This window comes from Pleurodeles waltl, chromosome 10 (assembly GCF_031143425.1).
Source record: "Pleurodeles waltl isolate 20211129_DDA chromosome 10, aPleWal1.hap1.20221129, whole genome shotgun sequence".
Lineage (NCBI taxonomy): Eukaryota > Metazoa > Chordata > Amphibia > Caudata > Salamandridae > Pleurodeles > Pleurodeles waltl.
Genome location: NC_090449.1, coordinates 922,545,408 through 922,562,205, shown reverse-complemented (window position 1 = coordinate 922,562,205; position 16,798 = coordinate 922,545,408).

Sequence of the window (16,798 nt, the reverse complement as noted above, 5' to 3'; positions counted from 1 at the left end):
AGCTGCAGGCCCACTAGTAGCTTTTAATTTATAGGCCCTGGCTATGTGGTATACCACTTTACAAGGGACTTACAAATAAATTAAATATGCCAATTGTGGATACACCAATGTTACCATGTTTATGGGAGAAGCACATGTACTTTAGCACTGGATAGCAGTAGTTAAGTGCTCAGAGTCCTAAGGCTAACAAAAGATACAGCAAAAATAGGAGGTTAAAGGCAAAAGGTCTGGGGTAAGACCACTCTAAGGATGCCAGGTCTAATCACCCAGCCTCTACATTTCTTCAGACAACTATCACAAAGCAAATTTAAACATTTGGTCCACCACAAACCTTTAAGAACTACCTCGTCTGCCATACCTTTAAATAAAATCATCAATAATTCCTTAACTACAGAAATATCACCAGGAGTCTTAAAAAGGCATACATATGTTCATTATTAAAGAAAACAAACCTGGACCCACATGACCCAAACAACTACAGGCCAATTACAAATGGACCTCTCCTGGGCAATTAATAGAAAGAGCAGCATTCACCCAGATGTCATAATTCAATGAAGATAACTCATACTTTCTGACTTCCAAACATGATTCAGTCCAGGAAGAAGCAGGGAATCTGCCCTCATCATCATTTAGGATGACCTTAAAAACACAGTAGATTGGAACGGGGTTACTTCTCTACTTCTTTTGGACCTTTCAGCTGCCTTTAACACAGTTGACCATGACACTCAAATCCAAAGACTCTATGAAGCTGGCATAGTGGGGACTGTTCTCGACTGGATCATATCCTACCTTCAAAACCAGACAACTAACATCTATAGCCCCCTTTCTCATCCACACCATACTTCACAAAAGCAAGGATCCCTCGAGGCTCTATCATCTTACCCATGCTTGTCACATTCTAAATGAAGTCATTATCAGCAATGATTAATGAATTTCAGCTCAAACGCTATAACAATGCAGATGACATACAAATACTTCTTAAACTGGAAAGCCCAATGACATTGCAAACTGACAATTCTTCAGTTGCCTCAGAGCCGTTGATCAGTCGATGACATGGAGCCAATTTTTGAGTGCTTCAATAACTGAAATACTCACATGTCATGAATGGAAAGATTATGACCTACACTACGCCTGATGATCTGGGGCCACCTCCTAAAGTATCAAAGGAAGTAAGAAGCCTTCGAATTAGAATGGACTCCAAAATTTCAATGAAGGCCCAAGTGGACAGGTTAGTCAGATCGAGCTTAATTACTATGAAAATTCTGTGAAGCATCTTCCCCCACCTAGGATTTCCACACAAGGTCCATCCAAGCTATTATCTACTATCTCTCTTGCACTGTCTAAACTTGATTAGGCCAATGATTTTTACCATGGAGAATCTTTATCAACTATAAAAAACCACAACGGATTCAGAACTCTACTGACAGACTACGCCTACATGTAAAGCCAGATGCTCACATCCCCAATGCCTTAAGGGCCCTTAATTGGCTACCATTTGTTAGAAGATCCACTTTCAAGCTGCATTGTATCACCCGTAAAGCAATACATGGAACAGGACCACTTTTTAACAGGAATAAAATCACAAAATATATACAGGAAAGGAACCTCATGCTCAAGCTTGGCACAGCGACTCAAACCCCCAACATACTGAAAAATACATGGGTGGTACATCTTTTTCTGTTAGAGTAGCCACACTATGGAATGCATTACTCCCAAACAGAAGAGCCATAGATAACTATCTTATCTTGGATGACTTTTCAAGAGCTGACTTTTTCTTACATGATCACCACACTCAAACATAAATGTACAGCATATGGCTGAGAATGTAAGTATGAATAATTCATTGTATATATGGCTTTAGATATGTGCATTTCTTTGCACAAATAGATACACTTGAGGATATTTGTATTGCCCCCTTAATGGCATGGATGCCGATCTACTCAAACAGTGACAGACAGACAGAGTGGAATGTTCCATGAGGTTGATACAAACATTAATTACCTAAGCAGAATGAAAATTAGACAAGACAACACAAAGGATAAAAGAAATTGATGATCAACTTGAATCTGTTAACATATCGGAAGACATCAGAAATATGTTAAGTCAAATGGAAAAATGACTAGAAAAACATTAAAAAGAAATACAAGTAAATGAACTGAAGAAATTTAATAGAGATAAGGCAGGTTACTCCATGGGGAGAATGTATACATTTGCAAGCCGCTTTGAATCTTTTTATGCCAAACAGAATATGGATAAGACAATTGAAAGAGATAGGATTGTGTCAAGGGCTGAAAGCTCTGATTTGAGTTCAAGGGACGAGCTCTCCTCAATAAACGGTCCAATATCAGATGTTTCAGGAGAGATGCGCTTCTACAACATGGAAATGAGACAGATGGGAAGAGGTATACAAAACGAAATGAGCACAAGGAGATCAAAGAGGAAGAGGCAAGAAAAGAGGAAGTGAAAAATAGACACCAGCAAGTTGGGACAGCAAGAGGACTTAGTTATAAATCTCTCCTTAAGGTCATTATAAGATAAGCATGTTGAACTGCTAAACAGAGGGCTGACTTTTCGCCCCATGGTTGAAATGGATCTTGTCAATGAATTGATCTATTCACATTTTCCAGGAAGTTGAAATTGAAAAATTATTTTGCATCAAAAAATCAACAAAAGAAATCAGAGCAAAATAAGAAAACTACAAGATGTGTCCCTCATTAACAGGGCAGAAATGGAACAACGAAGAAGTCTTAAGAATTGGAAGAAGGATCCAAAGAGATTATTGACGGGTCAAATGTTCAAACTCTATCTGATCAAGAACTATGCCAAAATATTGGCATTCCAATGGATTGTACAGACTCAAGTGGATGTAGACCCAAATCATGGTGGTGTCCCCAACTTCCTATGGGGAACAAAGTAGACCTGCCCAAGAAGTGATGGTAGAGGGGTTGATGAAAGTTGCTTTGGAGACAAACTAATACAAACAGGCCAATATGATGCAAAAAGATTGGGAAGCACTAAGAGACCTGAATAATGATGATTCAATCATCATGAAGGGAGGCAACATTGTGATTTTAGATTGTACTGAATACATCAAAGAGTCAACTTAAAGATTAAGGGAGTTACATTAAGCTAAGCAAGAATGCTATGGATGAAAATATATCAGAATATTATAAGAAACTAAAAAGATGGGAAGATAAAGGCCCCTTAGAAGAAGAGGAAGTGAGATATCTTAAGACAGACCATCCCATTATTCCAACAATATACTTTTTACCGAAAATACATAAGAAGAAAACAAATCCACTAGGGCGTCTAATTGTAAGTTCCATAGGATCACTATTAGAACACACTTCAAGATGTGTTGATATATTTTTGTTCCCTTATGTTCCAAGTCTTCCCTCTTATTTGAGAGATTCTATGGATTTTCTCAATTGAATCAACAACATCCCATAAAACAAGAAGTACATCATAGCAACAATAGAAGTGGTCTCATTACCACTCCATAAGACTTGAAGATGGTTTATAGGCCTGTAAATATTTCCTAACAGCCAGGTCCTTTAGTTTATTGAAGCACAAGGAGATGATCTTGGAGATGTTACAATATTGTCTAACCCACAATGTTTTTCTTTTTGAGGGTCAATTTTATTTACAAAAGAGAGAAACATCAATGGGAACTTCTTTTGCAGCAATGTACACTAACTTAGTATTGAGATGGTGGGAAGCAGAATTCATCTGGCGTGACAGCAATGAAAAAAATCTGAAACATGTGAGATTAGGGGTTCGTTTTATCGATGACTTGTTCTTGATCTGGGAAGGAAAGCAAGAAGCATTAGCGAAATTCATCATTTCATTTAATGACAACCCACAACAGTTAAATTTTACATATGAAATCAGTATGACGAATATCACTTATCTAGATATTGGTGTCTATGTAAAAGATAATATGATAGCCACGCAGATTCATAGAAAGCCAACAAGTGCAAATAGTCTGCTGCATGCAAACAGTGGTCACCCTTGAGCCCTCAAATGGAGTATAACGTATGGTGAATTTCTGAGGGTCAGACGCAACCGCTCGGACAAATTTGCCTTTATAAGTCAAGTGGAAGACATGTATTTTTTATTTGCCCAAAGAGAATACCTGGATATGGTTCTGAAAGATTCAATGATAAGGGCGAAAAAACTCAAACAGAATGAACTCTTGATACCAAAGGAAGACATTAGATATGTCATGAGATTTGATACTGCTAGCCCTGAGGTTAAGAAATTGCTGAAAAAGAATTAGAACTTATTGCGATTAGATGATACATTGAAAGGAATATTACTAGTTTACCCACGAATCACATATAAGAAGTCATCTTCTTTAGGGGAGCATTTGTCCAAGAGTTACATGGCCCCCCAAAATAGACTTGTCTTGAATTGGTTAGAACACAAGAAGATTGGATTTTGGAAATGTGGGAAATGCAAGGCATGTTCTATTGGAAAAAACACATGCACGTTCCAAATACACAATGGAAAAACAATGAAAATAAAAGAGAAAATCACTTGTGAGTCCACATTTGTAAATTACATTTTCAAATGTGGGTGTGGCAAGAAATATGTGGGAAGTACTGTGAATAAACTAAAACTTTGAATACTCCAACATTTCAGAGCAATTAACAATAAGGATATCCCATACTTCATGGTGAAGCATATTTGGGAACAGCACAATGGAGAACATACAGGATGACTGTATTATGGTATACAATGCAGCAATTGAAATCCCAGAGGGGGAAATCAAAAGGAATATCTGTGGAGAACCGAGTCAAAATGGATCATCTTAATGGGAACTGAGAGTACTTGGGGGTTAAATGCAGATGTAGAAATACATGTTCATTTGTGATAGGGCACATACAACATGATTAGAAGAGATAAGGAAACTCAGAGATCCGATCAGTCTTATCAGATTAAGATAATGAACATTATGTGACTTTCAGTAACAGGAAGCATGATTGGTAAAAAGACGGACAGAGATTTAATCTGCCATTAGACAATCAATGATGAAATGGCAAATGTAACATGATGGCATTTTTAAAATCAGTTATATTAGAACTTATACAGAAATACAGTGATCCGATCAGTTTCATTAGAATGAGATAACTAATATTATGAGATTTTCATCAATAGGAAGCATGTTTGAAGAAAAAAAGACAGACAGATATATTATCAGGCATTAAACAATTGATAATGAAATAGCAGATGTAGAATGATGGTATTGAAACCTGATTTTGCAGTAGTGGTTCATATTTGTGATCAAGCATATCCTTGGCATTGGTTTCACACTGATTTGATTACTGCATTTTTTATAGGGTTATTTTTACAAATATTATCGATGAGGGTACAAGCACTTTATCAAAAAAGAAGAGATGCATTTTGCTATTTAAAAACTGAGGCAATTGGAAAATGTGAAATTATGACATCATGCTCACTGTAAGGCACCTGCACTGCAATAGGGTACTTTACCTAAAGCATTTGAGCTTCCTTCTATAATCTATGAGAGTAATAACCAAAAGTGTTTACTTGATAGGTAATGTGCTTTAATTGTTTGCACTTGCACTTGGTTTATTGAAGTGTCATATTTATATAAGAATCCTTATGATTCCAACATCCCTTATACACAAGTACGGAATTTGGATTATGCATTGAAATTATTACATTGCTCATTATATATCAATGGTGAACAATGTATTGATGCAACCAGTAGCAAAGTAATAACCAAGAGGTATGGTACCTAATTATGCATTTGCACTTTAAAGTATGGATTAGAAATAATATAGAGAAAGGTCTTTTTTATCTTCATAATGCTATACCATTTGATAAACAAGTCTATGGAAATTTAGCATTGTAAACAATCAGACTAGCGGTGTTACAACAACACAGAGGGAAGCCGAGTCCCAGACTTTCCCAGAAAATATGGGAGTGATAAAGAGATGAGTGAACAAACTGCTAAAAGAAATGAGTAAATGGATATGCATATTTTAAGGAGAAATATGAATGTTACTGTGTATAGAGCAGTAAGTTAGTGGTTTTAATTGGGTACTTTACCATTTTTAATTGGGTACTTTACCATGAATGGCCAGAAAACTTTTTAATGTATTAGATTACAATACTTAGACATGACTCCCATAAAGGCAATCAAAAATATAATTGGAAAATACAGGATATGGAGGTTAACGCTTTAGTGGTTGTATAATTTGTGTGATGAGGGTGTGGTTTCTTTTCTAGTAAAAGGCAGTCTACCACAGTGAACTCTATGGCCAGTTTAAGGCTTTGGCTGAAAAGCGTTGCCATGTTCACTTAAAAAACTAAAGTTTACAGGGACATTATAGTTAGGTTCTAGATTTACTTGCACAAATTCAGAGAAATTCAGCAGTTATAGTTATAGTTATTATAACTTGTGCCCGAAAGTAACTGTAACTCATATATATATAAAACCTATTTTGGCCTATTTTTGCCAATAACTTTAGTGCTGATTGACAAATCTTCACAAAATTTCCTAATGTGTACTTCAGTGGGTTTGGCTACAGTCCTGAAAGTTTTGAGGGGATTCGTCAAGTAGAGGCTGAGACAAAGGGGGTGGGCCCCATGCACGTCTTCCCCATGCATTTTCCCATATGGACTCTGAACAAGACTACAGGCCGAACCGCTGAACAAATTTACACCAAATTTGGCAGAAAGCTAGCTATTTGTCCACTAAGTGTGTTTTTTGTAATTTGGTGCAAATCCGTGCAGTAGTTTTGGAATATTTAGGGATTCAAAATATATCGATATAGGGATGCAGATCATCCAGGGATCCAAGTGTTCCTGTGATGCTATCCAATTGGCAGCCATCTTGGGACTCGGCCTTCAAAAAAAGTTTTTAAAAAAGAAAAGTGGCAGGGTGCCCCTAGCCATGGTCTAGGTGTCCCTTACGGGCCACGCCAGTGCTAAAAAGCATTTTCTTTTAAATCTCGGAAAAATCCGCAGATTCGGATCCACAGATTTTTATGAGATTTTTTTTTTTAAAGGGATCTACTGCCCTTTTCTTTTATTTTGCCCCTGGGTGGGCCACGTCCCTGGGACATTGGATGATTGAAAAAGGAGGAGTGTGCATAGGACCCCCCTCTTAGGGCTTATATTAGCCACAGTGACCACCACCTCCCCGGGGCAATTAGCCAAAAGTATGTGGGGGGCCGTGTGACCCTGCACCCAGGGACCACCACCTTCCCAGACAAAAGCTTTTTTTATATGGGGGGCATTAGGCCTCCCCCAGAGCCCTCGGGACTGCCACCTCCCTAGGGCTAAATAGAGAATTTGTGCAAGGGGCCCACAAAGCCCCTCTCTCAGTCCCGGGGACCGCCACTGCCCCAGGGATAAATCTTTATTTTGTATGGGGTAGGCTAGTAAGGCCACCTCTCTGGGGCAATTTACTACAATAAAGGGGGAATGGGCAGCGCCCCTGCAGCCTCAGGGACTGCCACCTCCCCAGGGATGAAAAATAATAACCAGAGGGGTACGTCGCAGAACCTCGACTACCACCTCCCAAGGGCAAAGTTAAACATTGGAGGGGGGCTAACGGGCCCCCTTGTGGAACCAATAATGGCCCTGTGGACTGCCACACACCCCAGGGCCAGCTCCTGCTATGTCCCAGGTTGCCCAACCCTGGGACCTAGCTGTTTGCTCTGACTTGGCAGGAGCTTTGACAGCTCCCACGAAGCCAGAGCAAACACTCTGCTTCCAGCGGGTGAGAGCTGTCATGCTTTCGCCACTGGAAGCGGAGGTTTCATCTTTTTCTCTGCCTGCAGAGATGCGGGCTGATAAAGAGATTAAATTATTACTTTTGCAGACAGGGAGCTGTATCTTTAGCAGCTCCCTATGTGCAAAAGCAATGCCAGCTCCCACAGGAGGCGGGGAGCTGACAGGGACCGGGGGGGTCTTGAGGCTCCACCCGGTGCCACTGCACACTGGGTGGCCTGGGGGGCACCCAGGACAGATGGCTGGGCCCCATGGGATGGGGTGCTGGAAGCCGAGATCAGGGGGTTCCCAGGCATGAGATTGGTCCAGGAGGGGGGACACATGGCCACTCCCCCATTTAATAGGGGTGGGCCCTGGTGGGTGGGGTCCCCAGGGCCAAATTTGGCAAAGGGAGGGGGCCATGTGGCATCCCCCCATTTAGTAAGCATGTGCTCCAGGGGATGGGGTCCCTGGGGCCTCAATAAGTTGGGGGAGAGGGCCCCATGGCCCACTCCTGATCACTGGCAATTTACCCAACGAGATAGCACTTAGTAAGTAACCATTAGAAAGTACTCCAGTTGGATAGACATTTTATGCAGAACTGTGGAATCCTGTTGGATAAATGAGCAGGAAAGCTTCCATTGTGGCCATGATGCTCATTTCACACAAATTAAACCTCAAGGAAGAACTTACAAATATAAATGTAGCAGGTTCCCCAGTTGAAGCTCCACTTCTTTAAAGGACAAATGATCATAGATTCATCTACTGGAGCTCAATCTGTATGTGATGTGACTGTGACGAGTGGGCTCTTTCTTGTCCTCTCCTGCTGACAGCAGAGTTAATGGTTCACCCTCCAAATTGCTATGAGTATGCAAATGTGAAAATCACCTGGAAGCTCCGTCCACTTGACCCTGCCCTGTCCACCTTAGTAGTATGCAAAGGTCTTCTCACTTTTTGCCAGAGTGTTGGACAGCTTACCAAAGGGCCCCCAGTGTGTTTCTACCAATTTTGGTGGCATGTTCTTCATGCTGAAAAATATGAGGATATCCCCTCTAAACAAAGAAGCACTTATGTCATATAGCTAAGAGGAAGGAAACTTGTTTGGTAGAGGTTTATCTCTTTGTAGTCTTATTGGCCCTTTTATAGGAGGATTCATGTTATCAGAGGCTTCTGGAGAAATACGCATGAGGAACAATCACCTTGCCAAATGCACACAAGGTTGCTGGAGACAGGTCCTCATGGTCCATTTTGCAGCTGTAGTGTAGAATACACACTGTACATTTACCCAACAAGGTAGCACTTACTAACTAACATGTAGAAACTACTTCAGTTGGGTATTCATTTTGTGCAAAACTGTTCACTCTTGTTGGATAAATGGTCAGGCGATGTTTCTTTGTGGCTGAGTCACTCATACAGCTACTGACACACCCACACAGACAGTCACACACCCATTCACAGACACACTCAGACACTCACTCAAGACACTCATGCACCCACTCACAGGCCCACTCAGAGACTCACGTACTCAAACACAGACCCACCCAGACACTGACACACACACTCATAGACCCACTTAAACACTCATGCACCCACTCACTGACCCACTCAGACATTCATGCACCCACTCACCGACCCACTCAGGCTCATGCAGGCACTCACAGACCTACTCAGAGTCATGCACCTACTCAAAGATCCACTCAGAAATTCACGCCCTCACTCACAAATACAATCAGAGACTCATCTACCCACTCACAGACCTACTCAGATACTCATGCACTCACTCACAGATCCGCTAAGACACTGACACACCCACTCACAGACCAACCCAGAGACTGATGTACCCACTGACAGACCTACTCAGACACTCACACACCCACTGACAGACCCACTCAGACACTCTCACATCTACCCACAAACCCACTCAGACACATGCACTTACTCATACACTCACTGTCAAAGGTTAGAGGTTACAGATAGAAAATAAAAAAAAATTTAAAAAAACTTTAAAAATCGCTTAAATAAACAAAGGTTACAAGGACGTTATAGTTAGGAAACAACATTAAAAAATGTAGGAATTCACTGAAAAAACAAAGGTGTAGGGACGTTGTAGTATAACAAAGACCACAGAAATTTACTGAGAAAACCAAAGGTTACAGGGGCGTTATAGTTAGCCTCACATTTCACTCGTACAAAACCAGTGAAATACAACAGTTAGAGTTACCTGTGCTAACTAAAACTTACGCCCCAGCAATGCACTGCTTATGACCTCACATATTACATCACTCATGAGATAGGCAGTGACATCACTATAGATGGACAAAGAAGTGAACCATTTATGACTGAGACAGCCAGAAAAAATTAACCAAGAGAGACTAGCAGTTGAATAGCCAGGTTTTTTGCATTTTTTCTAAATTCTAATAATGAGATAGCAGATTTAAGTTTCACAGGAGGACTTCCTCTGAAGAGTTGTATACCTACCAAAGACTCTACCTCCCCAGAACAAACGCCAAAAAGGCGGGACAGTAAAGTTATTAGCAGAGCAAGAACGGAGAGTTCTGTTGGGAGAGTACTGCTTAAGTTCCCACAGATAGGTGGGTCCGGATCCGTAAAGGACCTTGATTGCAATGCAGAGTGCCTTAAAGGAGATGTGTTGATTAACAGGAAGCCAGTGTAGAGTTTTTTGCAGATTCTGACAAAGGCCATAATAGTAGTCTAATTTGGCCAAGATCAGTGCAGAAACAACTGTCTTCCATAAGCCAGATGGAATAAAAGGGGCAATCTTCTTTATGATTTTAAGCATATAAGAGGAAGAAGAAATATTCGTGTTCACTTGGTTTTTAAAAGTAAGTTTCTCATCCATTAAAACACCAAAACTTTGTACCTTCTTTGTAGTAGTGGGAAGAGCTCTGAGATCTTGTGGCCACAAGGAGGGGGACCAAAAAGCAGCATTATTCCCTAGTAGAAGAACTTTTGATTTGGAGGAGGTCAACTTCAGACAGTTGTCATTCAACCAGTTGCTGTCGGCAGATATGCAGTTCTGGAAAGCCTCACCTGAATTCTGATTGTTGTTAGAAAGCAAAACAGCAATCTGTGTGTCGTCGGCATAAGAGACCAATGAAAACTCAAAAGTCGTAATTATTATTGCGATAGGGAGGGGACAGGGCCATATAGATGGACAGCAGACGGTAAAGAGGCAATGGAAGCAAACTGACCATACCGGACAGACAGGAGGAACAGTTGCAGCATAATGTACCACAAAGGGCAGGAGGAAGGGGGCAGGGGCACATCAATGGACCAGACAAGGTGGGAGGTAGGGGTCCGCACATATAAATATTGATCAATAGAAGGCAGGTGGGATAGGCACTGGAAGCACAGCACACCATGGAGAGCAACAGTGAGACTATAATAACATGAACACAGATAACGGAGAGAAGGTGGAAGGGGGGCGGAGGCAGCAAGCTGACCACTTAGGACAGGTGGAAGGGGCTGTGGCAGAACAAAAGAACATGCATGGCAAGCGGGATGGTTAGTGGCAGCAAAAAGGCCATGGTGGGCAACAGGAAAGCATAAGGCAGGCACAAAGGACCATGGAGGACAGAAAGGTTAGGTAGGAGTGGGAAACAGACAAGAAAGGGTAAGGGAAAGGGCTCCTCAACAAACCACACAGGCCCGACAGGAGGAGCAGTGGCAGCACAACAGAGCATGGAGGGCAGAAGGGAGAGGCAGCAAAATAGACCATGAAGGATAGGAGGGAGGGGATAGGGGCATGGAACTCCGACAGGCAGGGTATAGGAGGCAGGGACAGAAAGCAGCCATCTGACCATTCTATGCAGTTGAGAGGGGCAGTGACAGCTCAACAGAATACTAAAAGTAGATAGGAGGGGCAGTGGCAGGCTCCTGGATTATGGAGGGCAAAAAGGAGGGGGCAGGGTCACTATAACTCGCACCCTTGCCATGCACTGCTAATTGCCGCAGATATTACATCACTCATTACATCTTCCATGACATCATTGATAATATCACCGTAACATTTGCAGTAAAATTATTGATAAGACAACTGTGAATGGCGAGGGTGCGAGTTATAGTTTCCTTAGGGCACGAGTTATAGTTACGTGGAATAACTTTAACTATAATGACTGAATTTTTAATGGTTTTGTGAGTGTAAAATCTGAACCTAACTATAATGTCCTTGCAACCTTTTGTTTTTAGTGAATCACTATATATATATATATATATATATATATATATATATATATATATATATATATATATTTATTTATATATATATATATATATATATATATATATATATATATATATATATTTATTTTTTTATTTTATTTTTTTCACACACACACACACACACACAAAAGAAAGCTTACAGGGACGTTATAGTTGGGTTCTGAGTTTACTCTTACAAAACCATTGAAATTCAGCAGTTATGGTTAGAGGTATTTCAAGTACCTACAACTCGCGCCCTAAAGTAACTATAGTTCACATCCTTGTCATCCACAGTTTTTGCATCAATAACTTTACTGAAAATGTTGCAGTGATAACATCAAAGATGACATGGAAGATGTCATCAATGATATCAAATGTGGAGTAATTAGCTATGCATGGCGAAAGCACAAATTATACTTACCTTAGGGCGTTAGTTATAGTTACTTGAAATAACTCTAACAGCTGAATTTCTATGGTTTTGTATGAGTAAATTCAGAGACTAAAATGTACATGTAACCTTTGTTTTTTTCAGTGAATTTCTATATTTTTTAACGTAAAGTAATTTTAATTACTATACGTTACTCAAACCACTTCCGCACTCAAACTTTTGCTGTGCGCAGGGGGGGTTGGCCATAGGGCCTGCAGCCAAGCTCCTGGAATCACCCAACCCTTTGCTGTGCACAGTCTTTTGCTGTGTGCAGGGGGGGGGGTTGGCCACAGGGCCTGTCTCTGTCAGTGGATTTGTGAGTGGGCGAGCAAGTGTCTTAGTAGGTCTGAAAGTAGGTGTGTGTCTAAGAGTGGTTCTGCATGGGTGCATTAGGGTCTGAGTGAGTGTTTGAGTTGGAGTATAAGTCTCCGAGGGTATGTATAAGTGAACAAATTAGTGTATGAATGAGTCTGTGAATGGGTTTATTTTTGTATATCCTCGAATATTCAAGGATATTCAAGAATATAATGTGCATGATGAAGAAAAATCATTTTAAACCCATAATTTGACCCTCCACCCTGATGCCCTCTAGCACTTATCACTTCTAGGTTAAGCCCTGGGGACCCTCTACGATAGCATAAAATGGGGGCTGCAATTCTCTACGCAGGTGGTGGCCTGCCAATTACAGCGCTTCTATTCATGCTTGCACTCACAAAAATTTGCAAACATTTGTAATTTATTTGTGGCCAGAAATATATATATTTATTTTCCCTTCAATATTCCAAAATTACTGGATGGATTTACAACAAATAAGTGCCAGCACAATCTGCGTACTGAAAGCTAGCTTTCTGCCAAATTTATAGTGTTTCTGTCCAGTGGTATGGGTTGTAGTCGTGTCTAAAGGTCCTATGGGAATATTAACACGGGAAATGCAACTTTTTTGACAACTGCTTTTTCTTGGCCCCCACTTGATGGATCACCCCAAAACTTTCCATGTGCAACAAGAATCACTGGCTCGCCTTTTTTCAAAAATTTAGTGAAGATTCGTCAAAAGGTGCCAAAGAAAAGGACAACGGAAAAAACACTTTTTCGATGGAAACATGGTCCTAACTATATATATACACATATATATATATATATATACATATATATATATATATATATATATATGTAATTTTATGCTTAACATTTATATAGGTCACTGCATACTTTTCTTATGTTATTTGATAAGGTGCTTATGGGTCTCTGTTTATTTTATGTATCACAATATGTAAATATGATCATAATAATTGTATGTGTAAGTGCTTCACTATTGAAATACTGAGGAATACATAAAAAGAAAATAAATGTATAAAAAAGAAAAAATATAAAAACACACTAATAAATTAGTTTTCATGTACAGAAACACCTGAAAGTCTGAATTTCTAACTATCTATCCACATTTGCACATATGGAACTTTATGCAATGCATTTTTATATTTCTTTATTATTTTCCTTATAAATGTATAGCCTTCCTACGTAGTTATGTATCTATATATTTATTACTTTACTTCTGTCTAAAGAAAGAAAAAACCTTCAACTCTACCTCCAATGCACTACTTTATGTCTCATCCTATACCTCTCTTAATATATCCCATACTTCCACTCTCAGGCTCATTCTAAATCTCATTTTACTACTGTGACCCCGCCCCCCAAGATCCTTTCTTGACTGTGCCCTCCTCTAACCCTCCTTGACTCCCCAAAACATAATTTTACTACTATGATCTCCAAAATAACACTTCAAGACGTTTCTTTCCTGTATCCCTCCTTTGACTCAAATCTCATTTTACTTCTATGATCTTCCTAATAACCCTTTCTAGACTCCTACCTCCTCTAGCCTTCCTTTGACTTTTCTCAAACCTAATCAAACTAATGTGAACTCCCACATAACACTATTTAAACTCTCCCCTCCCCAAACTCCATTTTATCCTATTCAATCAAACTAATAGACTCACATGTCCATCACTCAAATTAACAACTTATATTTCCCTATACTCTTCTACCACTAATCCTTTGAGTTCTTGAGTAGCGTGCTACTCACCGAAAAGTGATTCAATGGCTCATCAGGCGTAGCAAGCGTATGTAAATACAAATAAAATATTAATGAGGTAGATTACAGTTTGGGGCCCATTAGGATAGCCATCACAGGGATGGTGGCCTGTTGGGGTCAGCAGACCACTATGTCTGCGTTTGCTTTTTAATAATGGAATAGTAATGTTTTAGTTTTTTTAAATGCCACCCATTTTTCTTTAAGGAAAACCAGATGTGTGGGAAAGATTTAGATTCCTGTTCTTGAAAATTATTTTGTTTAACATTCTCATAGGGGAAGGGGTCCCCTGGATACCTTTTCCCATATACAGATGGTTATCACTTTCAGTAATTGGTAAAGAATATGGTTTTGACACCCAAATTTGGTTGCTAAACATTATTGTATACCACATTGAGTTAGTATTTTGAAGGGTTGCACCAAACACGCCCCTTCCAAATACCAAATACCAATCTGGCATTTGTACATTTCAAAATGCATTTTTTTGCAGTCGCAAACGGCCTGATTCTGCGAATCGGCCTGTTCGTGCCCTCCCAATTTTTTTTACATATGGCATATTGGTTTGCAAAGCTGATATAAAAATTACATTTTTCGCACTATACTTTTATGCCTGGGTGCATTTATAAGCTATTTTTGGCATCTCAAAATCTCAGAACTGGCACATGACTAGTTCAGACGTTTGTAAATTGTATTTTGGATTTCTTAAAGACGCGCTTGATTTCCAAGTGATTAACTTATTCAATTGCTTGGCTCGTGGCAATAAACCGTTCAACAAGTCCAAGATTTCAATCAAGTGAACGATGATGGTGGCCGAAGTGCGGTTCCAACACATACCAGTTAATGAGATTTTGCCAGCAGACAGCTTTTCACATGACAAGTTTGCAGACGAACCATGTTCATATTTTGTTTGGCATTTTCATTGTTCGTTGAACTGATGTAGAAAATAAAAAAAATAAGAAAACTATTTTATACTCACATTTTGTTGCCTTTGTCAAAGCGTTTCTGTCCTCATTGTCCTAGCTACAAACTCAATTAAATTGGTACGTTTTATCGATAGATGGGCGAACAGACAGGCAGGGAAGCTGTAAAACTAAGAAAATACGAGCAAATCGTTGTGGTAACACAGTTTCACCTTCGATAAGAGGTGCTGCAGTTTAACAGTTCTTCTTCTAAAGTACTCATACAATTGTATATTTGTCCGCGTCTCCCTTTTATATGACACATTTTTTTGGTAACTCAAAACTCTGAGTGACAACTGGAGCGTGTGTGGTTTTGAAAGGATATTACACAGCTTAAAGTCCGCCGCCAGAAAGCGGGAAAACGAAACGTATTCCAGTACAATGGCTGAGAAGCGTCAGGTAAGCGATCCGAATTGTAGGCTTTGCCAACCCACACTTAAAGCATACAATTTAACTAGAAAGAGGGGTAATCTGTCCATGGAAAAGTCTCACAAATAGACCTAGCAGAACTCTGGAGAGGCTTAAATAGAGCTTCAGTCCACGAAGGTGAAGGAATGAAAAATACCCATCAGAAAGAGCGTTCTTTGAAATATATGTTCACTCAACACAAGGACAATTGTATATTTACGCGAGTTCTACGAGATCCAACATTTTCGCGAGCAGACGAAAGCAATGTGATTACTTTGGCACGAGACGTCCTAGTGCCCATACTTTCTCATTTGCTTACTTGCACAGGTCTCATATTTTATAAAGCGTGACCTAACTGCATCTCATTGCTTTCTGGGAGTTACACTCATATGCGCCAGAAATAATTATCAAAATATGCGTATTTTTTATGTTTTCGGCAAAAAAAGATCACGGAACATTCTCCGTGGGGATAGTTTTAAATCTCTCTGCCAAAGTTGTGCCGAGACTCCCTCTCTCCATTGAGGGTATATGGCAGTAAATTGCTGCTATAAATCATGTGATCCTTTGAGTCTCCAAACTTTGAGGGGCCTTCTCATGAGAATGTGACTCAGTGCAGCTCAGCAAGTCACCTTCCTGTGCTGCACTGCATCACAGGGAAATTCAAAAATGTGCCGTACTTATGGCAATAGCACATTCCTGCCTTTTCCCTTTGCGCTGGCATCCTTTTGGCAGCCTAGCACCAACTCAGGCACCCTTGCATAGAAAGGGGAAGTAACAAGGAGAAATAAAGATACTTCTAGCTACGCTTCCTCTAAGAAGGCTTATCTTTTTGGCACATTTCCAGTAAATCTGGGAATGCGTCAAACATCATGGGAGTTGCGTGGGAACTCCCACGCAACACTCATGGAACGCCTTCTCAGGGCAGAGTAAGGCAATGCAGCAATTTGCACT